The following is a 25988-nucleotide window of genomic DNA, read 5'->3' on the forward strand; positions in this document are numbered from 1 at the left end:
GGGTACCATGTGCTGGTGTGAAGGAATGACAATGACGAGTGACATTTTTATGTCTATGCATTTAGCTGGAAAGGAAAACAGGCAGCAAGATACTTTACTTTGTTCCAGGTGAAACTAAACAACCACCCTGTTAGGGCAACAGGCACATGAGAAGCGAAAGAATCAAAAACGCACTGGCCTAATTCATGGGTTAGTCATATAATCAAAGGTAGGGTAATCCCTGTTCAGGATACAACAATTGCCGAAACCCAGGATCAAACCAGGGACCTTTAGATCTTCAGTCTAACGCTCTCCCAACTGAGCTATTTCGGCACTTTAGAAAGCGTTTGTCCAGGAGACACGTGGCACCGTGCGTCGACTCGAAGGGGTCATTGAGCCCTTAAAGGAGGTTTATAGTCACAGCATCCACTTTTATTTGATAACATCAGCATTGTACCCACAGTAAAAACAATAGTTATTTTTGACAAGCTCGGTTCAAAAATCTCCTTTCATGTTGTGATTGATGCCTGTCTGCTGGCCATCTATTTCCACAACTTCCTAGATTTCCAGCATAGTTTTCAGTTTCTCCCCTGATTTTTACTTTCCGTTTCTAAGGACTACACATCAAAAAAGTCATTTTTCTTTCAAATGCGGCTAGGTCTTGTTCCCACGGCTTTCATTGGTATATTGCAGGTGAAAATGAAACATGCTGGACTTTTCTTCCCAAGGCTCTGCAGAACTATGCGTTGGTGTACAAATGTCCTATGAAGAAGAAGGGATATTTTGACTTGTCCTTGCACATTGGCTGAGAAAAGCATAAACTGCGGGATGTTGCACAATTGCGTTTCTGCTGAGCCCCAGACCTTAGTCTGCTCTAAACAACTTTCTCAAACTCCTGCTTGGTCTTCCTTTTCTTGTCAGAAAGCGGTACACCAAAAGGAGCAGGTACAGTTGCCGAAACCCGGGATCGAACCAGGGACCTTTAGATCTTCAGTCTAACGCTCTCCCAACTGAGCTATTTCGGCCTTTTCTGCCTAACCTTGATGACAATTCTGGGGTACCATGTGCTGGTGTGAAGGAATGACAATGACGAGTGACATTTTTATGTCTATGCATTTAGCCGGAAAGGAAAACAGGCAGCAAGATACTTTATTTTGTTCCAGGTGAAACTAAGCAACCACCCTGTTAGGGCAACAGGCACATGAGAAGCGAAAGAATCAAACACGCACTGGCCTAATTCATGGGAAAGTCATATAATCAAAGGTAGGGTAATCCCTGTTCAGGATACAACAATTGCCGAAACCCGGGATTGAACCAGGGACCTTTAGATCTTCAGTCTAACGCTCTCCCAACTGAGCTATTTCGGCACTTTAGAAAGCGTTTGTCCAGGAGACACGTGGCACCGTGCGTCGACTCGAAGGGGTCATTGAGCCCTTAAAGGAGGTCTATAGTCACAGCATCCACTTTTATTTGATAACATCAGCATTGTACCCACAGTAAAAACAATAGTTATTTTTGACAAGCTCGGATTAAAAAATCTCCTTTCATGTTGTGATTGATGCCTGTCTGCTGGCCATCTATTTCCACAACTTCCTAGATTTCCAGCATAGTTTTCAGTTTCTCCCCTGATTTTTACTTTCCGTTTCTAAGGACTACACATCAAAAAAGTCATTTTTCTTTCAAATGCGGCTAGGTCTTGTTCCCACGGCTTTCATTGGTATATTGCAGGTGAAAATGAAACATGCTGGACTTTTCTTCCCAAGGCTCTGCAGAACTATGCGTTGGTGTACAAATGTCCTATGAAGAAGAAGGGATATTTTGACTTGTCCTTGCACATTGGCTGAGAAAAGCATAAACTGCGGGATGTTGCACAATTGCGTTTCTGCTGAGCCCCAGACCTTAGTCTGCTCTAAACAACTTTCTCAAACTCCTGCTTGGTCTTCCTTTTCTTGTCAGAAAGCGGTACACCAAAAGGAGCAGGTACAGTTGCCGAAACCCGGGATCGAACCAGGGACCTTTAGATTTTCAGTCTAACGCTCTCCCAACTGAGCTATTTCGGCCTTTTCTGCCTAATCTTGATGACAATTCTGGGGTACCATGTGCTGGTGTGAAGGAATGACAATGACGAGTGACATTTTTATGTCTATGCATTTAGCCGGAAAGGAAAACAGGCAGCAAGATACTTTACTTTGTTCCAGGTGAAACTAAGCAACCACCCTGTTAGGGCAACAGGCACATGAGAAGCGAAAGAATCAAACACGCACTGGCCTAATTCATGGGAAAGTCATATAATCAAAGGTAGGGTAATCCCTGTTCAGGATACAACAATTGCCGAAACCCAGGATCGAACCAGGGACCTTTAGATCTTCAGTCTAACGCTCTCCCAACTGAGCTATTTCGGCACTTTAGAAAGCATTTGTCCAGGAGACACGTGGCACCGTGCGTCGACTCGAAGGGGTCATTGAGCCCTTAAAGGAGGTCTATAGTCACAGCATCCACTTTTATTTGATAACATCAGCATTGTACCCACAGTAAAAACAATAGTTATTTTTGACAAGCTCGGATTAAACAATCTCCTTTCATGTTGTGATTGATGCCTGTCTGCTGGCCATCTATTTCCACAACTTCCTAGATTTCCAGCATAGTTTTCAGTTTCTCCCCTGATTTTTACTTTCCGTTTCTAAGGACTACACATCAAAAAAGTCATTTTTCTTTCAAATGCGGCTAGGTCTTGTTCCCACGGCTTTCATTGGTATATTGCAGGTGAAAATGAAACATGCTGGACTTTTCTTCCCAAGGCTCTGCAGAACTATGCGTTGGTGTACAAATGTCCTATGAAGAAGAAGGGATATTTTGACTTGTCCTTGCACATTGGCTGAGAAAAGCATAAACTGCGGGATGTTGCACAATTGCGTTTCTGCTGAGCCCCAGACCTTAGTCTGCTCTAAACAACTTTCTCAAACTCCTGCTTGGTCTTCCTTTTCTTGTCAGAAAGCGGTACACCAAAAGGAGCAGGTACAGTTGCCGAAACCCGGGATCGAACCAGGGACCTTTAGATCTTCAGTCTAACGCTCTCCCAACTGAGCTATTTCGGCCTTTTCTGCCTAAACTTGATGACAATTCTGGGGTACCATGTGCTGGTGTGAAGGAATGACAATGACGAGTGACATTTTTATGTCTATGCATTTAGCCGGAAAGGAAAACAGGCAGCAAGATACTTTACTTTGTTCCAGGTGAAACTAAGCAACCACCCTGTTAGGGCAACAGGCACATGAGAAGCGAAAAGAATCAAACACGCACTGGCCTAATTCATGGTAAAGTCATATAATCAAAGGTAGAGTTATCCCTGTTCAGAATACAACAATTGCACAAAACCATGGATCGAACCAGGGACCTTTAGATCTTCAGTCTAACGCTCTCCCGACTGAGCCATTTCGGCACTTTAGAAAGCGTTTGTCCAGGAGACACGTGGCACCGTGCGTCGACTCGAAGGGGTCATTGAGCCCTTAAAGGAGGTTTATAGTCACAGCATCCACTTTTATTTGATAACATCAGCATTGTACCCACAGTAAAAACAATAGTTATTTTTGACAAGCTCGGTTCAAAAATCTCCTTTCATGTTGTGATTGATGCCTGTCTGCTGGCCATCTATTTCCACAACTTCCTAGATTTCCAGCATAGTTTTCAGTTTCTCCCCTGATTTTTACTTTCCGTTTCTAAGGACTACACATCAAAAAAGTCATTTTTCTTTCAAATGCGGCTAGGTCTTGTTCCCACGGCTTTCATTGGTATATTGCAGGTGAAAATGAAACATGCTGGACTTTTCTTCCCAAGGCTCTGCAGAACTATGCGTTGGTGTACAAATGTCCTATGAAGAAGAAGGGATATTTTGACTTGTCCTTGCACATTGGCTGAGAAAAGCATAAACTGCGGGATGTTGCACAATTGCGTTTCTGCTGAGCCCCAGACCTTAGTCTGCTCTAAACAACTTTCTCAAACTCCTGCTTGGTCTTCCTTTTCTTGTCAGAAAGCGGTACACCAAAAGGAGCAGGTACAGTTGCCGAAACCCGGGATCGAACCAGGGACCTTTAGATCTTCAGTCTAACGCTCTCCCAACTGAGCTATTTCGGCCTTTTCTGCCTAACCTTGATGACAATTCTGGGGTACCATGTGCTGGTGTGAAGGAATGACAATGACGAGTGACATTTTTATGTCTATGCATTTAGCCGGAAAGGAAAACAGGCAGCAAGATACTTTACTTTGTTCCAGGTGAAACTAAGCAACCACCCTGTTAGGGCAACAGGCACATGAGAAGCGAAAGAATCAAACACGCACTGGCCTAATTCATGGGAAAGTCATATAATCAAAGGTAGGGTAATCCCTGTTCAGGATACAACAATTGCCGAAACCCAGGATCGAACCAGGGACCTTTAGATCTTCAGTCTAACGCTCTCCCAACTGAGCTATTTCGGCACTTTAGAAAGCGTTTGTCCAGGAGACACGTGGCACCGTGCGTCGACTCGAAGGGGTCATTGAGCCCTTAACGGAGGTTTATAGTCACAACATCCACTTTTATTTGATAACATCAGCATTGTACCCACAGTAAAAACAATAGTTATTTTTGACAAGCTCGGTTCAAAAATCTCCTTTCATGTTGTGATTGATGCCTGTCTGCTGGCCATCTATTTCCACAACTTCCTAGATTTCCAGCATAGTTTTCAGTTTCTCCCCTGATTTTTACTTTCCGTTTCTAAGGACTACACATCAAAAAAGTCATTTTTCTTTCAAATGCGGCTAGGTCTTGTTCCCACGGCTTTCATTGGTATATTGCAGGTGAAAATGAAACATGCTGGACTTTTCTTCCCAAGGCTCTGCAGAACTATGCGTTGGTGTACAAATGTCCTATGAAGAAGAAGGGATATTTTGACTTGTCCTTGCACATTGGCTGAGAAAAGCATAAACTGCGGGATGTTGCACAATTGCGTTTCTGCTGAGCCCCAGACCTTAGTCTGCTCTAAACAACTTTCTCAAACTCCTGCTTGGTCTTCCTTTTCTTGTCAGAAAGCGGTACACCAAAAGGAGCAGGTACAGTTGCCGAAAGCCAGGATCGAACCAGGGACCTTTAGATCTTCAGTCTAACGCTCTCCCAACTGAGCTATTTCGGCCTTTTCTGCCTAACCTTGATGACAATTCTGGGGTACCATGTGCTGGTGTGAAGGAATGACAATGACGAGTGACATTTTTATGTCTATGCATTTAGCTGGAAAGGAAAACAGGCAGCAAGATACTTTACTTTGTTCCAGGTGAAACTAAACAACCACCCTGTTAGGGCAACAGGCACATGAGAAGCGAAAGAATCAAAAACGCACTGGCCTAATTCATGGGTTAGTCATATAATCAAAGGTAGGGTAATCCCTGTTCAGGATACAACAATTGCCGAAACCCAGGATCGAACCAGGGACCTTTAGATCTTCAGTCTAACGCTCTCCCAACTGAGCTATTTCGGCACTTTAGAAAGCGTTTGTCCAGGAGACACGTGGCACCGTGCGTCGACTCGAAGGGGTCATTGAGCCCTTAAAGGAGGTTTATAGTCACAGCATCCACTTTTATTTGATAACATCAGCATTGTACCCACAGTAAAAACAATAGTTATTTTTGACAAGCTCGGTTCAAAAATCTCCTTTCATGTTGTGATTGATGCCTGTCTGCTGGCCATCTATTTCCACAACTTCCTAGATTTCCAGCATAGTTTTCAGTTTCTCCCCTGATTTTTACTTTCCGTTTCTAAGGACTACACATCAAAAAAGTCATTTTTCTTTCAAATGCGGCTAGGTCTTGTTCCCACGGCTTTCATTGGTATATTGCAGGTGAAAATGAAACATGCTGGACTTTTCTTCCCAAGGCTCTGCAGAACTATGCGTTGGTGTACAAATGTCCTATGAAGAAGAAGGGATATTTTGACTTGTCCTTGCACATTGGCTGAGAAAAGCATAAACTGCGGGATGTTGCACAATTGCGTTTCTGCTGAGCCCCAGACCTTAGTCTGCTCTAAACAACTTTCTCAAACTCCTGCTTGGTCTTCCTTTTCTTGTCAGAAAGCGGTACACCAAAAGGAGCAGGTACAGTTGCCGAAACCCGGGATCGAACCCGGGACCTTTAGATCTTCAGTCTAACGCTCTCCCAACTGAGCTATTTCGGCCTTTTCTGCCTAACCTTGATGACAATTCTGGGGTACCATGTGCTGGTGTGAAGGAATGACAATGACGAGTGACATTTTTATGTCTATGCATTTAGCCGGAAAGGAAAACAGGCAGCAAGATACTTTATTTTGTTCCAGGTGAAACTAAGCAACCACCCTGTTAGGGCAACAGGCACATGAGAAGCGAAAGAATCAAACACGCACTGGCCTAATTCATGGGAAAGTCATATAATCAAAGGTAGGGTAATCCCTGTTCAGGATACAACAATTGCCGAAACCCGGGATCGAACCAGGGACCTTTAGATCTTCAGTCTAACGCTCTCCCAACTGAGCTATTTCGGCACTTTAGAAAGCGTTTGTCCAGGAGACACGTGGCACCGTGCGTCGACTCGAAGGGGTCATTGAGCCCTTAAAGGAGGTCTATAGTCACAGCATCCACTTTTATTTGATAACATCAGCATTGTACCCACAGTAAAAACAATAGTTATTTTTGACAAGCTCGGATTAAAAAATCTCCTTTCATGTTGTGATTGATGCCTGTCTGCTGGCCATCTATTTCCACAACTTCCTAGATTTCCAGCATAGTTTTCAGTTTCTCCCCTGATTTTTACTTTCCGTTTCTAAGGACTACACATCAAAAAAGTCATTTTTCTTTCAAATGCGGCTAGGTCTTGTTCCCACGGCTTTCATTGGTATATTGCAGGTGAAAATGAAACATGCTGGACTTTTCTTCCCAAGGCTCTGCAGAACTATGCGTTGGTGTACAAATGTCCTATGAAGAAGAAGGGATATTTTGACTTGTCCTTGCACATTGGCTGAGAAAAGCATAAACTGCGGGATGTTGCACAATTGCGTTTCTGCTGAGCCCCAGACCTTAGTCTGCTCTAAACAACTTTCTCAAACTCCTGCTTGGTCTTCCTTTTCTTGTCAGAAAGCGGTACACCAAAAGGAGCAGGTACAGTTGCCGAAACCCGGGATCGAACCAGGGACCTTTAGATCTTCAGTCTAACGCTCTCCCAACTGAGCTATTTCGGCCTTTTCTGCCTAAACTTGATGACAATTCTGGGGTACCATGTGCTGGTGTGAAGGAATGATAATGACGAGTGACATTTTTATGTCTATGCATTTAGCCGGAAAGGAAAACAGGCAGCAAGATACTTTACTTTGTTCCAGGTGAAACTAAGCAACCACCCTGTTAGGGCAACAGGCACATGAGAAGCGAAAAGAATCAAACACGCACTGGCCTAATTCATGGTAAAGTCATATAATCAAAGGTAGAGTTATCCCTGTTCAGAATACAACAATTGCACAAAACCATGGATCGAACCAGGGACCTTTAGATCTTCAGTCTAACGCTCTCCCAACTGAGCCATTTCGGCACTTTAGAAAGCGTTTGTCCAGGAGACACGTGGCACCGTGCGTCGACTCGAAGGGGTCATTGAGCCCTTAAAGGAGGTTTATAGTCACAGCATCCACTTTTATTTGATAACATCAGCATTGTACCCACAGTAAAAACAATAGTTATTTTTGACAAGCTCGGTTCAAAAATCTCCTTTCATGTTGTGATTGATGCCTGTCTGCTGGCCATCTATTTCCACAACTTCCTAGATTTCCAGCATAGTTTTCAGTTTCTCCCCTGATTTTTACTTTCCGTTTCTAAGGACTACACATCAAAAAAGTCATTTTTCTTTCAAATGCGGCTAGGTCTTGTTCCCACGGCTTTCATTGGTATATTGCAGGTGAAAATGAAACATGCTGGACTTTTCTTCCCAAGGCTCTGCAGAACTATGCGTTGGTGTACAAATGTCCTATGAAGAAGAAGGGATATTTTGACTTGTCCTTGCACATTGGCTGAGAAAAGCATAAACTGCGGGATGTTGCACAATTGCGTTTCTGCTGAGCCCCAGACCTTAGTCTGCTCTAAACAACTTTCTCAAACTCCTGCTTGGTCTTCCTTTTCTTGTCAGAAAGCGGTACACCAAAAGGAGCAGGTACAGTTGCCGAAACCCGGGATCGAACCAGGGACCTTTAGATCTTCAGTCTAACGCTCTCCCAACTGAGCTATTTCGGCCTTTTCTGCCTAACCTTGATGACAATTCTGGGGTACCATGTGCTGGTGTGAAGGAATGACAATGACGAGTGACATTTTTATGTCTATGCATTTAGCCGGAAAGGAAAACAGGCAGCAAGATACTTTACTTTGTTCCAGGTGAAACTAAGCAACCACCCTGTTAGGGCAACAGGCACATGAGAAGCGAAAGAATCAAACACGCACTGGCCTAATTCATGGGAAAGTCATATAATCAAAGGTAGGGTAATCCCTGTTCAGGATACAACAATTGCCGAAACCCAGGATCGAACCAGGGACCTTTAGATCTTCAGTCTAACGCTCTCCCAACTGAGCTATTTCGGCACTTTAGAAAGCGTTTGTCCAGGAGACACGTGGCACCGTGCGTCGACTCGAAGGGGTCATTGAGCCCTTAACGGAGGTTTATAGTCACAACATCCACTTTTATTTGATAACATCAGCATTGTACCCACAGTAAAAACAATAGTTATTTTTGACAAGCTCGGTTCAAAAATCTCCTTTCATGTTGTGATTGATGCCTGTCTGCTGGCCATCTATTTCCACAACTTCCTAGATTTCCAGCATAGTTTTCAGTTTCTCCCCTGATTTTTACTTTCCGTTTCTAAGGACTACACATCAAAAAAGTCATTTTTCTTTCAAATGCGGCTAGGTCTTGTTCCCACGGCTTTCATTGGTATATTGCAGGTGAAAATGAAACATGCTGGACTTTTCTTCCCAAGGCTCTGCAGAACTATGCGTTGGTGTACAAATGTCCTATGAAGAAGAAGGGATATTTTGACTTGTCCTTGCACATTGGCTGAGAAAAGCATAAACTGCGGGATGTTGCACAATTGCGTTTCTGCTGAGCCCCAGACCTTAGTCTGCTCTAAACAACTTTCTCAAACTCCTGCTTGGTCTTCCTTTTCTTGTCAGAAAGCGGTACACCAAAAGGAGCAGGTACAGTTGCCGAAACCCGGGATCAAACCAGGGACCTTTAGATCTTCAGTCTAACGCTCTCCCAACTGAGCTATTTCGGCCTTTTCTGCCTAACCTTGATGACAATTCTGGGGTACCATGTGCTGGTGTGAAGGAATGACAATGACGAGTGACATTTTTATGTCTATGCATTTAGCTGGAAAGGAAAACAGGCAGCAAGATACTTTACTTTGTTCCAGGTGAAACTAAACAACCACCCTGTTAGGGCAACAGGCACATGAGAAGCGAAAGAATCAAAAACGCACTGGCCTAATTCATGGGTTAGTCATATAATCAAAGGTAGGGTAATCCCTGTTCAGGATACAACAATTGCCGAAACCCAGGATCGAACCAGGGACCTTTAGATCTTCAGTCTAACGCTCTCCCAACTGAGCTATTTCGGCACTTTAGAAAGCGTTTGTCCAGGAGACACGTGGCACCGTGCGTCGACTCGAAGGGGTCATTGAGCCCTTAAAGGAGGTTTATAGTCACAGCATCCACTTTTATTTGATAACATCAGCATTGTACCCACAGTAAAAACAATAGTTATTTTTGACAAGCTCGGTTCAAAAATCTCCTTTCATGTTGTGATTGATGCCTGTCTGCTGGCCATCTATTTCCACAACTTCCTAGATTTCCAGCATAGTTTTCAGTTTCTCCCCTGATTTTTACTTTCCGTTTCTAAGGACTACACATCAAAAAAGTCATTTTTCTTTCAAATGCGGCTAGGTCTTGTTCCCACGGCTTTCATTGGTATATTGCAGGTGAAAATGAAACATGCTGGACTTTTCTTCCCAAGGCTCTGCAGAACTATGCGTTGGTGTACAAATGTCCTATGAAGAAGAAGGGATATTTTGACTTGTCCTTGCACATTGGCTGAGAAAAGCATAAACTGCGGGATGTTGCACAATTGCGTTTCTGCTGAGCCCCAGACCTTAGTCTGCTCTAAACAACTTTCTCAAACTCCTGCTTGGTCTTCCTTTTCTTGTCAGAAAGCGGTACACCAAAAGGAGCAGGTACAGTTGCCGAAACCCGGGATCGAACCAGGGACCTTTAGATCTTCAGTCTAACGCTCTCCCAACTGAGCTATTTCGGCCTTTTCTGCCTAACCTTGATGACAATTCTGGGGTACCATGTGCTGGTGTGAAGGAATGACAATGACGAGTGACATTTTTATGTCTATGCATTTAGCCGGAAAGGAAAACAGGCAGCAAGATACTTTATTTTGTTCCAGGTGAAACTAAGCAACCACCCTGTTAGGGCAACAGGCACATGAGAAGCGAAAGAATCAAACACGCACTGGCCTAATTCATGGGAAAGTCATATAATCAAAGGTAGGGTAATCCCTGTTCAGGATACAACAATTGCCGAACCCCGGGATCGAACCAGGGACCTTTAGATCTTCAGTCTAACGCTCTCCCAACTGAGCTATTTCGGCACTTTAGAAAGCGTTTGTCCAGGAGACACGTGGCACCGTGCGTCGACTCGAAGGGGTCATTGAGCCCTTAAAGGAGGTCTATAGTCACAGCATCCACTTTTATTTGATAACATCAGCATTGTACCCACAGTAAAAACAATAGTTATTTTTGACAAGCTCGGATTAAAAAATCTCCTTTCATGTTGTGATTGATGCCTGTCTGCTGGCCATCTATTTCCACAACTTCCTAGATTTCCAGCATAGTTTTCAGTTTCTCCCCTGATTTTTACTTTCCGTTTCTAAGGACTACACATCAAAAAAGTCATTTTTCTTTCAAATGCGGCTAGGTCTTGTTCCCACGGCTTTCATTGGTATATTGCAGGTGAAAATGAAACATGCTGGACTTTTCTTCCCAAGGCTCTGCAGAACTATGCGTTGGTGTACAAATGTCCTATGAAGAAGAAGGGATATTTTGACTTGTCCTTGCACATTGGCTGAGAAAAGCATAAACTGCGGGATGTTGCACAATTGCGTTTCTGCTGAGCCCCAGACCTTAGTCTGCTCTAAACAACTTTCTCAAACTCCTGCTTGGTCTTCCTTTTCTTGTCAGAAAGCGGTACACCAAAAGGAGCAGGTACAGTTGCCGAAACCCGGGATCGAACCAGGGACCTTTAGATTTTCAGTCTAACGCTCTCCCAACTGAGCTATTTCGGCCTTTTCTGCCTAATCTTGATGACAATTCTGGGGTACCATGTGCTGGTGTGAAGGAATGACAATGACGAGTGACATTTTTATGTCTATGCATTTAGCCGGAAAGGAAAACAGGCAGCAAGATACTTTACTTTGTTCCAGGTGAAACTAAGCAACCACCCTGTTAGGGCAACAGGCACATGAGAAGCGAAAGAATCAAACACGCACTGGCCTAATTCATGGGAAAGTCATATAATCAAAGGTAGGGTAATCCCTGTTCAGGATACAACAATTGCCGAAACCCAGGATCGAACCAGGGACCTTTAGATCTTCAGTCTAACGCTCTCCCAACTGAGCTATTTCAGCACTTTAGAAAGCATTTGTCCAGGAGACACGTGGCACCGTGCGTCGACTCGAAGGGGTCATTGAGCCCTTAAAGGAGGTCTATAGTCACAGCATCCACTTTTATTTGATAACATCAGCATTGTACCCACAGTAAAAACAATAGTTATTTTTGACAAGCTCGGATTAAACAATCTCCTTTCATGTTGTGATTGATGCCTGTCTGCTGGCCATCTATTTCCACAACTTCCTAGATTTCCAGCATAGTTTTCAGTTTCTCCCCTGATTTTTACTTTCCGTTTCTAAGGACTACACATCAAAAAAGTCATTTTTCTTTCAAATGCGGCTAGGTCTTGTTCCCACGGCTTTCATTGGTATATTGCAGGTGAAAATGAAACATGCTGGACTTTTCTTCCCAAGGCTCTGCAGAACTATGCGTTGGTGTACAAATGTCCTATGAAGAAGAAGGGATATTTTGACTTGTCCTTGCACATTGGCTGAGAAAAGCATAAACTGCGGGATGTTGCACAATTGCGTTTCTGCTGAGCCCCAGACCTTAGTCTGCTCTAAACAACTTTCTCAAACTCCTGCTTGGTCTTCCTTTTCTTGTCAGAAAGCGGTACACCAAAAGGAGCAGGTACAGTTGCCGAAACCCGGGATCGAACCAGGGACCTTTAGATCTTCAGTCTAACGCTCTCCCAACTGAGCTATTTCGGCCTTTTCTGCCTAACCTTGATGACAATTCTGGGGTACCATGTGCTGGTGTGAAGGAATGACAATGACGAGTGACATTTTTATGTCTATGCATTTAGCCGGAAAGGAAAACAGGCAGCAAGATACTTTACTTTGTTCCAGGTGAAACTAAGCAACCACCCTGTTAGGGCAACAGGCACATGAGAAGCGAAAGAATCAAACACGCACTGGCCTAATTCATGGGAAAGTCATATAATCAAAGGTAGGGTAATCCCTGTTCAGGATACAACAATTGCCGAAACCCAGGATCGAACCAGGGACCTTTAGATCTTCAGTCTAACGCTCTCCCAACTGAGCTATTTCGGCACTTTAGAAAGCGTTTGTCCAGGAGACACGTGGCACCGTGCGTCGACTCGAAGGGGTCATTGAGCCCTTAACGGAGGTTTATAGTCACAACATCCACTTTTATTTGATAACATCAGCATTGTACCCACAGTAAAAACAATAGTTATTTTTGACAAGCTCGGTTCAAAAATCTCCTTTCATGTTGTGATTGATGCCTGTCTGCTGGCCATCTATTTCCACAACTTCCTAGATTTCCAGCATAGTTTTCAGTTTCTCCCCTGATTTTTACTTTCCGTTTCTAAGGACTACACATCAAAAAAGTCATTTTTCTTTCAAATGCGGCTAGGTCTTGTTCCCACGGCTTTCATTGGTATATTGCAGGTGAAAATGAAACATGCTGGACTTTTCTTCCCAAGGCTCTGCAGAACTATGCGTTGGTGTACAAATGTCCTATGAAGAAGAAGGGATATTTTGACTTGTCCTTGCACATTGGCTGAGAAAAGCATAAACTGCGGGATGTTGCACAATTGCGTTTCTGCTGAGCCCCAGACCTTAGTCTGCTCTAAACAACTTTCTCAAACTCCTGCTTGGTCTTCCTTTTCTTGTCAGAAAGCGGTACACCAAAAGGAGCAGGTACAGTTGCCGAAACCCGGGATCGAACCAGGGACCTTTAGATCTTCAGTCTAACGCTCTCCCAACTGAGCTATTTCGGCCTTTTCTGCCTAACCTTGATGACAATTCTGGGGTACCATGTGCTGGTGTGAAGGAATGACAATGACGAGTGACATTTTTATGTCTATGCATTTAGCCGGAAAGGAAAACAGGCAGCAAGATACTTTACTTTGTTCCAGGTGAAACTAAGCAACCACCCTGTTAGGGCAACAGGCACATGAGAAGCGAAAGAATCAAACACGCACTGGCCTAATTCATGGGAAAGTCATATAATCAAAGGTAGGGTAATCCCTGTTCAGGATACAACAATTGCCGAAACCCAGGATCGAACCAGGGACCTTTAGATCTTCAGTCTAACGCTCTCCCAACTGAGCTATTTCGGCACTTTAGAAAGCGTTTGTCCAGGAGACACGTGGCACCGTGCGTCGACTCGAAGGGGTCATTGAGCCCTTAACGGAGGTTTATAGTCACAACATCCACTTTTATTTGATAACATCAGCATTGTACCCACAGTAAAAACAATAGTTATTTTTGACAAGCTCGGTTCAAAAATCTCCTTTCATGTTGTGATTGATGCCTGTCTGCTGGCCATCTATTTCCACAACTTCCTAGATTTCCAGCATAGTTTTCAGTTTCTCCCCTGATTTTTACTTTCCGTTTCTAAGGACTACACATCAAAAAAGTCATTTTTCTTTCAAATGCGGCTAGGTCTTGTTCCCACGGCTTTCATTGGTATATTGCAGGTGAAAATGAAACATGCTGGACTTTTCTTCCCAAGGCTCTGCAGAACTATGCGTTGGTGTACAAATGTCCTATGAAGAAGAAGGGATATTTTGACTTGTCCTTGCACATTGGCTGAGAAAAGCATAAACTGCGGGATGTTGCACAATTGCGTTTCTGCTGAGCCCCAGACCTTAGTCTGCTCTAAACAACTTTCTCAAACTCCTGCTTGGTCTTCCTTTTCTTGTCAGAAAGCGGTACACCAAAAGGAGCAGGTACAGTTGCCGAAACCCGGGATCGAACCAGGGACCTTTAGATCTTCAGTCTAACGCTCTCCCAACTGAGCTATTTCGGCCTTTTCTGCCTAACCTTGATGACAATTCTGGGGTACCATGTGCTGGTGTGAAGGAATGACAATGACGAGTGACATTTTTATGTCTATGCATTTAGCTGGAAAGGAAAACAGGCAGCAAGATACTTTACTTTGTTCCAGGTGAAACTAAACAACCACCCTGTTAGGGCAACAGGCACATGAGAAGCGAAAGAATCAAAAACGCACTGGCCTAATTCATGGGTTAGTCATATAATCAAAGGTAGGGTAATCCCTGTTCAGGATACAACAATTGCCGAAACCCAGGATCGAACCAGGGACCTTTAGATCTTCAGTCTAACGCTCTCCCAACTGAGCTATTTCGGCACTTTAGAAAGCGTTTGTCCAGGAGACACGTGGCACCGTGCGTCGACTCGAAGGGGTCATTGAGCCCTTAAAGGAGGTTTATAGTCACAGCATCCACTTTTATTTGATAACATCAGCATTGTACCCACAGTAAAAACAATAGTTATTTTTGACAAGCTCGGTTCAAAAATCTCCTTTCATGTTGTGATTGATGCCTGTCTGCTGGCCATCTATTTCCACAACTTCCTAGATTTCCAGCATAGTTTTCAGTTTCTCCCCTGATTTTTACTTTCCGTTTCTAAGGACTACACATCAAAAAAGTCATTTTTCTTTCAAATGCGGCTAGGTCTTGTTCCCACGGCTTTCATTGGTATATTGCAGGTGAAAATGAAACATGCTGGACTTTTCTTCCCAAGGCTCTGCAGAACTATGCGTTGGTGTACAAATGTCCTATGAAGAAGAAGGGATATTTTGACTTGTCCTTGCACATTGGCTGAGAAAAGCATAAACTGCGGGATGTTGCACAATTGCGTTTCTGCTGAGCCCCAGACCTTAGTCTGCTCTAAACAACTTTCTCAAACTCCTGCTTGGTCTTCCTTTTCTTGTCAGAAAGCGGTACACCAAAAGGAGCAGGTACAGTTGCCGAAACCCGGGATCGAACCAGGGACCTTTAGATCTTCAGTCTAACGCTCTCCCAACTGAGCTATTTCGGCCTTTTCTGCCTAACCTTGATGACAATTCTGGGGTACCATGTGCTGGTGTGAAGGAATGACAATGACGAGTGACATTTTTATGTCTATGCATTTAGCCGGAAAGGAAAACAGGCAGCAAGATACTTTATTTTGTTCCAGGTGAAACTAAGCAACCACCCTGTTAGGGCAACAGGCACATGAGAAGCGAAAGAATCAAACACGCACTGGCCTAATTCATGGGAAAGTCATATAATCAAAGGTAGGGTAATCCCTGTTCAGGATACAACAATTGCCGAAACCCGGGATCGAACCAGGGACCTTTAGATCTTCAGTCTAACGCTCTCCCAACTGAGCTATTTCGGCACTTTAGAAAGCGTTTGTCCAGGAGACACGTGGCACCGTGCGTCGACTCGAAGGGGTCATTGAGCCCTTAAAGGAGGTCTATAGTCACAGCATCCACTTTTATTTGATAACATCAGCATTGTACCCACAGTAAAAACAATAGTTATTTTTGACAAGCTCGGATTAAAAAATCTCCTTTCATGTTGTGATTGATGCCTGTCTGCTGGCCATCTATTTCCACAACTTCCTAGATTTCCAGCATAGTTTTCAGTTTCTCCCCTGATTTTTACTTTCCGTTTCTAAGGACTACACATCAAAAAAGTCATTTTTCTTTCAAATGCGGCTAGGTCTTGTTCCCACGGCTTTCATTGGTATATTGCAGGTGAAAATGAAACATGCTGGACTTTTCTTCCCAAGGCTCTGCAGAACTATGCGTTGGTGTACAAATGTCCTATGAAGAAGAAGGGATATTTTGACTTGTCCTTGCACATTGGCTGAGAAAAGCATAAACTGCGGGATGTTGCACAATTGCGTTTCTGCTGAGCCCCAGACCTTAGTCTGCTCTAAACAACTTTCTCAAACTCCTGCTTGGTCTTCCTTTTCTTGTCAGAAAGCGGTACACCAAAAGGAGCAGGTACAGTTGCCGAAACCCGGGATCGAACCAGGGACCTTTAGATTTTCAGTCTAACGCTCTCCCAACTGAGCTATTTCGGCCTTTTCTGCCTAATCTTGATGACAATTCTGGGGTACCATGTGCTGGTGTGAAGGAATGACAATGACGAGTGACATTTTTATGTCTATGCATTTAGCCGGAAAGGAAAACAGGCAGCAAGATACTTTACTTTGTTCCAGGTGAAACTAAGCAACCACCCTGTTAGGGCAACAGGCACATGAGAAGCGAAAGAATCAAACACGCACTGGCCTAATTCATGGGAAAGTCATATAATCAAAGGTAGGGTAATCCCTGTTCAGGATACAACAATTGCCGAAACCCAGGATCGAACCAGGGACCTTTAGATCTTCAGTCTAACGCTCTCCCAACTGAGCTATTTCAGCACTTTAGAAAGCATTTGTCCAGGAGACACGTGGCACCGTGCGTCGACTCGAAGGGGTCATTGAGCCCTTAAAGGAGGTCTATAGTCACAGCATCCACTTTTATTTGATAACATCAGCATTGTACCCACAGTAAAAACAATAGTTATTTTTGACAAGCTCGGATTAAACAATCTCCTTTCATGTTGTGATTGATGCCTGTCTGCTGGCCATCTATTTCCACAACTTCCTAGATTTCCAGCATAGTTTTCAGTTTCTCCCCTGATTTTTACTTTCCGTTTCTAAGGACTACACATCAAAAAAGTCATTTTTCTTTCAAATGCGGCTAGGTCTTGTTCCCACGGCTTTCATTGGTATATTGCAGGTGAAAATGAAACATGCTGGACTTTTCTTCCCAAGGCTCTGCAGAACTATGCGTTGGTGTACAAATGTCCTATGAAGAAGAAGGGATATTTTGACTTGTCCTTGCACATTGGCTGAGAAAAGCATAAACTGCGGGATGTTGCACAATTGCGTTTCTGCTGAGCCCCAGACCTTAGTCTGCTCTAAACAACTTTCTCAAACTCCTGCTTGGTCTTCCTTTTCTTGTCAGAAAGCGGTACACCAAAAGGAGCAGGTACAGTTGCCGAAACCCGGGATCGAACCAGGGACCTTTAGATCTTCAGTCTAACGCTCTCCCAACTGAGCTATTTCGGCCTTTTCTGCCTAAACTTGATGACAATTCTGGGGTACCATGTGCTGGTGTGAAGGAATGACAATGACGAGTGACATTTTTATGTCTATGCATTTAGCCGGAAAGGAAAACAGGCAGCAAGATACTTTACTTTGTTCCAGGTGAAACTAAGCAACCACCCTGTTAGGGCAACAGGCACATGAGAAGCGAAAGAATCAAACACGCACTGGCCTAATTCATGGGAAAGTCATATAATCAAAGGTAGGGTAATCCCTGTTCAGGATACAACAATTGCCGAAACCCAGGATCGAACCAGGGACCTTTAGATCTTCAGTCTAACGCTCTCCCAACTGAGCTATTTCAGCACTTTAGAAAGCATTTGTCCAGGAGACACGTGGCACCGTGCGTCGACTCGAAGGGGTCATTGAGCCCTTAAAGGAGGTCTATAGTCACAGCATCCACTTTTATTTGATAACATCAGCATTGTACCCACAGTAAAAACAATAGTTATTTTTGACAAGCTCGGATTAAACAATCTCCTTTCATGTTGTGATTGATGCCTGTCTGCTGGCCATCTATTTCCACAACTTCCTAGATTTCCAGCATAGTTTTCAGTTTCTCCCCTGATTTTTACTTTCCGTTTCTAAGGACTACACATCAAAAAAGTCATTTTTCTTTCAAATGCGGCTAGGTCTTGTTCCCACGGCTTTCATTGGTATATTGCAGGTGAAAATGAAACATGCTGGACTTTTCTTCCCAAGGCTCTGCAGAACTATGCGTTGGTGTACAAATGTCCTATGAAGAAGAAGGGATATTTTGACTTGTCCTTGCACATTGGCTGAGAAAAGCATAAACTGCGGGATGTTGCACAATTGCGTTTCTGCTGAGCCCCAGACCTTAGTCTGCTCTAAACAACTTTCTCAAACTCCTGCTTGGTCTTCCTTTTCTTGTCAGAAAGCGGTACACCAAAAGGAGCAGGTACAGTTGCCGAAACCCGGGATCGAACCAGGGACCTTTAGATCTTCAGTCTAACGCTCTCCCAACTGAGCTATTTCGGCCTTTTCTGCCTAAACTTGATGACAATTCTGGGGTACCATGTGCTGGTGTGAAGGAATGACAATGACGAGTGACATTTTTATGTCTATGCATTTAGCCGGAAAGGAAAACAGGCAGCAAGATACTTTACTTTGTTCCAGGTGAAACTAAGCAACCACCCTGTTAGGGCAACAGGCACATGAGAAGCGAAAAGAATCAAACACGCACTGGCCTAATTCATGGTAAAGTCATATAATCAAAGGTAGAGTTATCCCTGTTCAGAATACAACAATTGCACAAAACCATGGATCGAACCAGGGACCTTTAGATCTTCAGTCTAACGCTCTCCCGACTGAGCCATTTCGGCACTTTAGAAAGCGTTTGTCCAGGAGACACGTGGCACCGTGCGTCGACTCGAAGGGGTCATTGAGCCCTTAAAGGAGGTTTATAGTCACAGCATCCACTTTTATTTGATAACATCAGCATTGTACCCACAGTAAAAACAATAGTTATTTTTGACAAGCTCGGTTCAAAAATCTCCTTTCATGTTGTGATTGATGCCTGTCTGCTGGCCATCTATTTCCACAACTTCCTAGATTTCCAGCATAGTTTTCAGTTTCTCCCCTGATTTTTACTTTCCGTTTCTAAGGACTACACATCAAAAAAGTCATTTTTCTTTCAAATGCGGCTAGGTCTTGTTCCCACGGCTTTCATTGGTATATTGCAGGTGAAAATGAAACATGCTGGACTTTTCTTCCCAAGGCTCTGCAGAACTATGCGTTGGTGTACAAATGTCCTATGAAGAAGAAGGGATATTTTGACTTGTCCTTGCACATTGGCTGAGAAAAGCATAAACTGCGGGATGTTGCACAATTGCGTTTCTGCTGAGCCCCAGACCTTAGTCTGCTCTAAACAACTTTCTCAAACTCCTGCTTGGTCTTCCTTTTCTTGTCAGAAAGCGGTACACCAAAAGGAGCAGGTACAGTTGCCGAAACCCGGGATCGAACCAGGGACCTTTAGATCTTCAGTCTAACGCTCTCCCAACTGAGCTATTTCGGCCTTTTCTGCCTAACCTTGATGACAATTCTGGGGTACCATGTGCTGGTGTGAAGGAATGACAATGACGAGTGACATTTTTATGTCTATGCATTTAGCCGGAAAGGAAAACAGGCAGCAAGATACTTTACTTTGTTCCAGGTGAAACTAAGCAACCACCCTGTTAGGGCAACAGGCACATGAGAAGCGAAAGAATCAAACACGCACTGGCCTAATTCATGGGAAAGTCATATAATCAAAGGTAGGGTAATCCCTGTTCAGGATACAACAATTGCCGAAACCCAGGATCGAACCAGGGACCTTTAGATCTTCAGTCTAACGCTCTCCCAACTGAGCTATTTCGGCACTTTAGAAAGCGTTTGTCCAGGAGACACGTGGCACCGTGCGTCGACTCGAAGGGGTCATTGAGCCCTTAACGGAGGTTTATAGTCACAACATCCACTTTTATTTGATAACATCAGCATTGTACCCACAGTAAAAACAATAGTTATTTTTGACAAGCTCGGTTCAAAAATCTCCTTTCATGTTGTGATTGATGCCTGTCTGCTGGCCATCTATTTCCACAACTTCCTAGATTTCCAGCATAGTTTTCAGTTTCTCCCCTGATTTTTACTTTCCGTTTCTAAGGACTACACATCAAAAAAGTCATTTTTCTTTCAAATGCGGCTAGGTCTTGTTCCCACGGCTTTCATTGGTATATTGCAGGTGAAAATGAAACATGCTGGACTTTTCTTCCCAAGGCTCTGCAGAACTATGCGTTGGTGTACAAATGTCCTATGAAGAAGAAGGGATATTTTGACTTGTCCTTGCACATTGGCTGAGAAAAGCATAAACTGCGGGATGTTGCACAATTGCGTTTCTGCTGAGCCCCAGACCTTAGTCTGCTCTAAACAACTTTCTCAAACTCCTGCTTGGTCTTCCTTTTCTTGTCAGAAAGCGGTACACCAAAAGGAGCAGGTACAGTTGCCGAAACCCGGGATCGAACCAGGGACCTTTAGATCTTCAGTCTAACGCTCTCCCAACTGAGCTATTTCGGCCTTTTCTGCCTAACCTTGATGACAATTCTGGGGTACCATGTGCTGGTGTGAAGGAATGACAATGACGAGTGACATTTTTATGTCTATGCATTTAGCTGGAAAGGAAAACAGGCAGCAAGATACTTTACTTTGTTCCAGGTGAAACTAAACAACCACCCTGTTAGGGCAACAGGCACATGAGAAGCGAAAGAATCAAAAACGCACTGGCCTAATTCATGGGTTAGTCATATAATCAAAGGTAGGGTAATCCCTGTTCAGGATACAACAATTGCCGAAACCCAGGATCGAACCAGGGACCTTTAGATCTTCAGTCTAACGCTCTCCCAACTGAGCTATTTCGGCACTTTAGAAAGCGTTTGTCCAGGAGACACGTGGCACCGTGCGTCGACTCGAAGGGGTCATTGAGCCCTTAAAGGAGGTTTATAGTCACAGCATCCACTTTTATTTGATAACATCAGCATTGTACCCACAGTAAAAACAATAGTTATTTTTGACAAGCTCGGTTCAAAAATCTCCTTTCATGTTGTGATTGATGCCTGTCTGCTGGCCATCTATTTCCACAACTTCCTAGATTTCCAGCATAGTTTTCAGTTTCTCCCCTGATTTTTACTTTCCGTTTCTAAGGACTACACATCAAAAAAGTCATTTTTCTTTCAAATGCGGCTAGGTCTTGTTCCCACGGCTTTCATTGGTATATTGCAGGTGAAAATGAAACATGCTGGACTTTTCTTCCCAAGGCTCTGCAGAACTATGCGTTGGTGTACAAATGTCCTATGAAGAAGAAGGGATATTTTGACTTGTCCTTGCACATTGGCTGAGAAAAGCATAAACTGCGGGATGTTGCACAATTGCGTTTCTGCTGAGCCCCAGACCTTAGTCTGCTCTAAACAACTTTCTCAAACTCCTGCTTGGTCTTCCTTTTCTTGTCAGAAAGCGGTACACCAAAAGGAGCAGGTACAGTTGCCGAAACCCGGGATCGAACCAGGGACCTTTAGATCTTCAGTCTAACGCTCTCCCAACTGAGCTATTTCGGCCTTTTCTGCCTAACCTTGATGACAATTCTGGGGTACCATGTGCTGGTGTGAAGGAATGACAATGACGAGTGACATTTTTATGTCTATGCATTTAGCCGGAAAGGAAAACAGGCAGCAAGATACTTTATTTTGTTCCAGGTGAAACTAAGCAACCACCCTGTTAGGGCAACAGGCACATGAGAAGCGAAAGAATCAAACACGCACTGGCCTAATTCATGGGAAAGTCATATAATCAAAGGTAGGGTAATCCCTGTTCAGGATACAACAATTGCCGAAACCCGGGATTGAACCAGGGACCTTTAGATCTTCAGTCTAACGCTCTCCCAACTGAGCTATTTCGGCACTTTAGAAAGCGTTTGTCCAGGAGACACGTGGCACCGTGCGTCGACTCGAAGGGGTCATTGAGCCCTTAAAGGAGGTCTATAGTCACAGCATCCACTTTTATTTGATAACATCAGCATTGTACCCACAGTAAAAACAATAGTTATTTTTGACAAGCTCGGATTAAAAAATCTCCTTTCATGTTGTGATTGATGCCTGTCTGCTGGCCATCTATTTCCACAACTTCCTAGATTTCCAGCATAGTTTTCAGTTTCTCCCCTGATTTTTACTTTCCGTTTCTAAGGACTACACATCAAAAAAGTCATTTTTCTTTCAAATGCGGCTAGGTCTTGTTCCCACGGCTTTCATTGGTATATTGCAGGTGAAAATGAAACATGCTGGACTTTTCTTCCCAAGGCTCTGCAGAACTATGCGTTGGTGTACAAATGTCCTATGAAGAAGAAGGGATATTTTGACTTGTCCTTGCACATTGGCTGAGAAAAGCATAAACTGCGGGATGTTGCACAATTGCGTTTCTGCTGAGCCCCAGACCTTAGTCTGCTCTAAACAACTTTCTCAAACTCCTGCTTGGTCTTCCTTTTCTTGTCAGAAAGCGGTACACCAAAAGGAGCAGGTACAGTTGCCGAAACCCGGGATCGAACCAGGGACCTTTAGATTTTCAGTCTAACGCTCTCCCAACTGAGCTATTTCGGCCTTTTCTGCCTAATCTTGATGACAATTCTGGGGTACCATGTGCTGGTGTGAAGGAATGACAATGACGAGTGACATTTTTATGTCTATGCATTTAGCCGGAAAGGAAAACAGGCAGCAAGATACTTTACTTTGTTCCAGGTGAAACTAAGCAACCACCCTGTTAGGGCAACAGGCACATGAGAAGCGAAAGAATCAAACACGCACTGGCCTAATTCATGGGAAAGTCATATAATCAAAGGTAGGGTAATCCCTGTTCAGGATACAACAATTGCCGAAACCCAGGATCGAACCAGGGACCTTTAGATCTTCAGTCTAACGCTCTCCCAACTGAGCTATTTCGGCACTTTAGAAAGCATTTGTCCAGGAGACACGTGGCACCGTGCGTCGACTCGAAGGGGTCATTGAGCCCTTAAAGGAGGTCTATAGTCACAGCATCCACTTTTATTTGATAACATCAGCATTGTACCCACAGTAAAAACAATAGTTATTTTTGACAAGCTCGGATTAAACAATCTCCTTTCATGTTGTGATTGATGCCTGTCTGCTGGCCATCTATTTCCACAACTTCCTAGATTTCCAGCATAGTTTTCAGTTTCTCCCCTGATTTTTACTTTCCGTTTCTAAGGACTACACATCAAAAAAGTCATTTTTCTTTCAAATGCGGCTAGGTCTTGTTCCCACGGCTTTCATTGGTATATTGCAGGTGAAAATGAAACATGCTGGACTTTTCTTCCCAAGGCTCTGCAGAACTATGCGTTGGTGTACAAATGTCCTATGAAGAAGAAGGGATATTTTGACTTGTCCTTGCACATTGGCTGAGAAAAGCATAAACTGCGGGATGTTGCACAATTGCGTTTCTGCTGAGCCCCAGACCTTAGTCTGCTCTAAACAACTTTCTCAAACTCCTGCTTGGTCTTCCTTTTCTTGTCAGAAAGCGGTACACCAAAAGGAGCAGGTACAGTTGCCGAAACCCGGGATCGAACCAGGGACCTTTAGATCTTCAGTCTAACGCTCTCCCAACTGAGCTATTTCGGCCTTTTCTGCCTAAACTTGATGACAATTCTGGGGTACCATGTGCTGGTGTGAAGGAATGACAATGACGAGTGACATTTTTATGTCTATGCATTTAGCCGGAAAGGAAAACAGGCAGCAAGATACTTTACTTTGTTCCAGGTGAAACTAAGCAACCACCCTGTTAGGGCAACAGGCACATGAGAAGCGAAAAGAATCAAACACGCACTGGCCTAATTCATGGTAAAGTCATATAATCAAAGGTAGAGTTATCCCTGTTCAGAATACAACAATTGCACAAAACCATGGATCGAACCAGGGACCTTTAGATCTTCAGTCTAACGCTCTCCCGACTGAGCCATTTCGGCACTTTAGAAAGCGTTTGTCCAGGAGACACGTGGCACCGTGCGTCGACTCGAAGGGGTCATTGAGCCCTTAAAGGAGGTTTATAGTCACAGCATCCACTTTTATTTGATAACATCAGCATTGTACCCACAGTAAAAACAATAGTTATTTTTGACAAGCTCGGTTCAAAAATCTCCTTTCATGTTGTGATTGATGCCTGTCTGCTGGCCATCTATTTCCACAACTTCCTAGATTTCCAGCATAGTTTTCAGTTTCTCCCCTGATTTTTACTTTCCGTTTCTAAGGACTACACATCAAAAAAGTCATTTTTCTTTCAAATGCGGCTAGGTCTTGTTCCCACGGCTTTCATTGGTATATTGCAGGTGAAAATGAAACATGCTGGACTTTTCTTCCCAAGGCTCTGCAGAACTATGCGTTGGTGTACAAATGTCCTATGAAGAAGAAGGGATATTTTGACTTGTCCTTGCACATTGGCTGAGAAAAGCATAAACTGCGGGATGTTGCACAATTGCGTTTCTGCTGAGCCCCAGACCTTAGTCTGCTCTAAACAACTTTCTCAAACTCCTGCTTGGTCTTCCTTTTCTTGTCAGAAAGCGGTACACCAAAAGGAGCAGGTACAGTTGCCGAAACCCGGGATCGAACCAGGGACCTTTAGATCTTCAGTCTAACGCTCTCCCAACTGAGCTATTTCGGCCTTTTCTGCCTAACCTTGATGACAATTCTGGGGTACCATGTGCTGGTGTGAAGGAATGACAATGACGAGTGACATTTTTATGTCTATGCATTTAGCCGGAAAGGAAAACAGGCAGCAAGATACTTTACTTTGTTCCAGGTGAAACTAAGCAACCACCCTGTTAGGGCAACAGGCACATGAGAAGCGAAAGAATCAAACACGCACTGGCCTAATTCATGGGAAAGTCATATAATCAAAGGTAGGGTAATCCCTGTTCAGGATACAACAATTGCCGAAACCCAGGATCGAACCAGGGACCTTTAGATCTTCAGTCTAACGCTCTCCCAACTGAGCTATTTCGGCACTTTAGAAAGCGTTTGTCCAGGAGACACGTGGCACCGTGCGTCGACTCGAAGGGGTCATTGAGCCCTTAACGGAGGTTTATAGTCACAACATCCACTTTTATTTGATAACATCAGCATTGTACCCACAGTAAAAACAATAGTTATTTTTGACAAGCTCGGTTCAAAAATCTCCTTTCATGTTGTGATTGATGCCTGTCTGCTGGCCATCTATTTCCACAACTTCCTAGATTTCCAGCATAGTTTTCAGTTTCTCCCCTGATTTTTACTTTCCGTTTCTAAGGACTACACATCAAAAAAGTCATTTTTCTTTCAAATGCGGCTAGGTCTTGTTCCCACGGCTTTCATTGGTATATTGCAGGTGAAAATGAAACATGCTGGACTTTTCTTCCCAAGGCTCTGCAGAACTATGCGTTGGTGTACAAATGTCCTATGAAGAAGAAGGGATATTTTGACTTGTCCTTGCACATTGGCTGAGAAAAGCATAAACTGCGGGATGTTGCACAATTGCGTTTCTGCTGAGCCCCAGACCTTAGTCTGCTCTAAACAACTTTCTCAAACTCCTGCTTGGTCTTCCTTTTCTTGTCAGAAAGCGGTACACCAAAAGGAGCAGGTACAGTTGCCGAAACCCGGGATCGAACCAGGGACCTTTAGATCTTCAGTCTAACGCTCTCCCAACTGAGCTATTTCGGCCTTTTCTGCCTAACCTTGATGACAATTCTGGGGTACCATGTGCTGGTGTGAAGGAATGACAATGACGAGTGACATTTTTATGTCTATGCATTTAGCTGGAAAGGAAAACAGGCAGCAAGATACTTTACTTTGTTCCAGGTGAAACTAAAC

General features: G+C 43.8%; 24 non-coding genes across 24 annotated transcripts; all 24 read right to left on the reverse strand.

Moving 5' to 3' along the window:
* Window positions 1-931: 931 nt before the first annotated feature.
* On the reverse strand, window positions 932-1004 carry TRNAF-GAA (transfer RNA phenylalanine (anticodon GAA)). Its single transcript has one exon. It is a non-coding gene; the product is annotated as a tRNA-Phe (tRNA).
* A 962-nt stretch (window positions 1005-1966) lies between these two features.
* On the reverse strand, window positions 1967-2039 carry TRNAF-GAA (transfer RNA phenylalanine (anticodon GAA)). The gene has a single exon. It is a non-coding gene; the product is annotated as a tRNA-Phe (tRNA).
* Window positions 2040-3001: 962 nt separating this feature from the next.
* TRNAF-GAA (transfer RNA phenylalanine (anticodon GAA)) lies at window positions 3002-3074 on the reverse strand. Its single transcript has one exon. It is a non-coding gene; the product is annotated as a tRNA-Phe (tRNA).
* A 963-nt stretch (window positions 3075-4037) lies between these two features.
* On the reverse strand, window positions 4038-4110 carry TRNAF-GAA (transfer RNA phenylalanine (anticodon GAA)). Its single transcript has one exon. It is a non-coding gene; the product is annotated as a tRNA-Phe (tRNA).
* A 2337-nt stretch (window positions 4111-6447) lies between these two features.
* TRNAF-GAA (transfer RNA phenylalanine (anticodon GAA)) lies at window positions 6448-6520 on the reverse strand. Its single transcript has one exon. It is a non-coding gene; the product is annotated as a tRNA-Phe (tRNA).
* A 620-nt stretch (window positions 6521-7140) lies between these two features.
* TRNAF-GAA (transfer RNA phenylalanine (anticodon GAA)) lies at window positions 7141-7213 on the reverse strand. The gene has a single exon. It is a non-coding gene; the product is annotated as a tRNA-Phe (tRNA).
* Window positions 7214-8176: 963 nt separating this feature from the next.
* On the reverse strand, window positions 8177-8249 carry TRNAF-GAA (transfer RNA phenylalanine (anticodon GAA)). Its single transcript has one exon. It is a non-coding gene; the product is annotated as a tRNA-Phe (tRNA).
* Window positions 8250-10244: 1995 nt separating this feature from the next.
* TRNAF-GAA (transfer RNA phenylalanine (anticodon GAA)) lies at window positions 10245-10317 on the reverse strand. The gene has a single exon. It is a non-coding gene; the product is annotated as a tRNA-Phe (tRNA).
* Window positions 10318-11279: 962 nt separating this feature from the next.
* Window positions 11280-11352, reverse strand: TRNAF-GAA (transfer RNA phenylalanine (anticodon GAA)). Its single transcript has one exon. It is a non-coding gene; the product is annotated as a tRNA-Phe (tRNA).
* A 962-nt stretch (window positions 11353-12314) lies between these two features.
* Window positions 12315-12387, reverse strand: TRNAF-GAA (transfer RNA phenylalanine (anticodon GAA)). Its single transcript has one exon. It is a non-coding gene; the product is annotated as a tRNA-Phe (tRNA).
* A 961-nt stretch (window positions 12388-13348) lies between these two features.
* TRNAF-GAA (transfer RNA phenylalanine (anticodon GAA)) lies at window positions 13349-13421 on the reverse strand. The gene has a single exon. It is a non-coding gene; the product is annotated as a tRNA-Phe (tRNA).
* Window positions 13422-14382: 961 nt separating this feature from the next.
* Window positions 14383-14455, reverse strand: TRNAF-GAA (transfer RNA phenylalanine (anticodon GAA)). Its single transcript has one exon. It is a non-coding gene; the product is annotated as a tRNA-Phe (tRNA).
* A 961-nt stretch (window positions 14456-15416) lies between these two features.
* Window positions 15417-15489, reverse strand: TRNAF-GAA (transfer RNA phenylalanine (anticodon GAA)). The gene has a single exon. It is a non-coding gene; the product is annotated as a tRNA-Phe (tRNA).
* Window positions 15490-15758: 269 nt separating this feature from the next.
* Window positions 15759-15831, reverse strand: TRNAF-GAA (transfer RNA phenylalanine (anticodon GAA)). The gene has a single exon. It is a non-coding gene; the product is annotated as a tRNA-Phe (tRNA).
* A 620-nt stretch (window positions 15832-16451) lies between these two features.
* Window positions 16452-16524, reverse strand: TRNAF-GAA (transfer RNA phenylalanine (anticodon GAA)). The gene has a single exon. It is a non-coding gene; the product is annotated as a tRNA-Phe (tRNA).
* A 962-nt stretch (window positions 16525-17486) lies between these two features.
* On the reverse strand, window positions 17487-17559 carry TRNAF-GAA (transfer RNA phenylalanine (anticodon GAA)). The gene has a single exon. It is a non-coding gene; the product is annotated as a tRNA-Phe (tRNA).
* A 962-nt stretch (window positions 17560-18521) lies between these two features.
* Window positions 18522-18594, reverse strand: TRNAF-GAA (transfer RNA phenylalanine (anticodon GAA)). The gene has a single exon. It is a non-coding gene; the product is annotated as a tRNA-Phe (tRNA).
* Window positions 18595-19557: 963 nt separating this feature from the next.
* On the reverse strand, window positions 19558-19630 carry TRNAF-GAA (transfer RNA phenylalanine (anticodon GAA)). The gene has a single exon. It is a non-coding gene; the product is annotated as a tRNA-Phe (tRNA).
* A 961-nt stretch (window positions 19631-20591) lies between these two features.
* Window positions 20592-20664, reverse strand: TRNAF-GAA (transfer RNA phenylalanine (anticodon GAA)). Its single transcript has one exon. It is a non-coding gene; the product is annotated as a tRNA-Phe (tRNA).
* A 961-nt stretch (window positions 20665-21625) lies between these two features.
* On the reverse strand, window positions 21626-21698 carry TRNAF-GAA (transfer RNA phenylalanine (anticodon GAA)). The gene has a single exon. It is a non-coding gene; the product is annotated as a tRNA-Phe (tRNA).
* A 962-nt stretch (window positions 21699-22660) lies between these two features.
* Window positions 22661-22733, reverse strand: TRNAF-GAA (transfer RNA phenylalanine (anticodon GAA)). Its single transcript has one exon. It is a non-coding gene; the product is annotated as a tRNA-Phe (tRNA).
* A 962-nt stretch (window positions 22734-23695) lies between these two features.
* TRNAF-GAA (transfer RNA phenylalanine (anticodon GAA)) lies at window positions 23696-23768 on the reverse strand. Its single transcript has one exon. It is a non-coding gene; the product is annotated as a tRNA-Phe (tRNA).
* Window positions 23769-24731: 963 nt separating this feature from the next.
* TRNAF-GAA (transfer RNA phenylalanine (anticodon GAA)) lies at window positions 24732-24804 on the reverse strand. The gene has a single exon. It is a non-coding gene; the product is annotated as a tRNA-Phe (tRNA).
* Window positions 24805-25765: 961 nt separating this feature from the next.
* Window positions 25766-25838, reverse strand: TRNAF-GAA (transfer RNA phenylalanine (anticodon GAA)). Its single transcript has one exon. It is a non-coding gene; the product is annotated as a tRNA-Phe (tRNA).
* Between the last annotated feature and the right edge of the window lie 150 nt (window positions 25839-25988).

This window comes from Lithobates pipiens, unplaced genomic scaffold (genome assembly GCF_037356315.1).
Source record: "Lithobates pipiens isolate NorthernLeopardFrog02 unplaced genomic scaffold, aLitPip1_a1.2 Scaffold_18, whole genome shotgun sequence".
Taxonomy (NCBI): domain Eukaryota; kingdom Metazoa; phylum Chordata; class Amphibia; order Anura; family Ranidae; genus Lithobates; species Lithobates pipiens.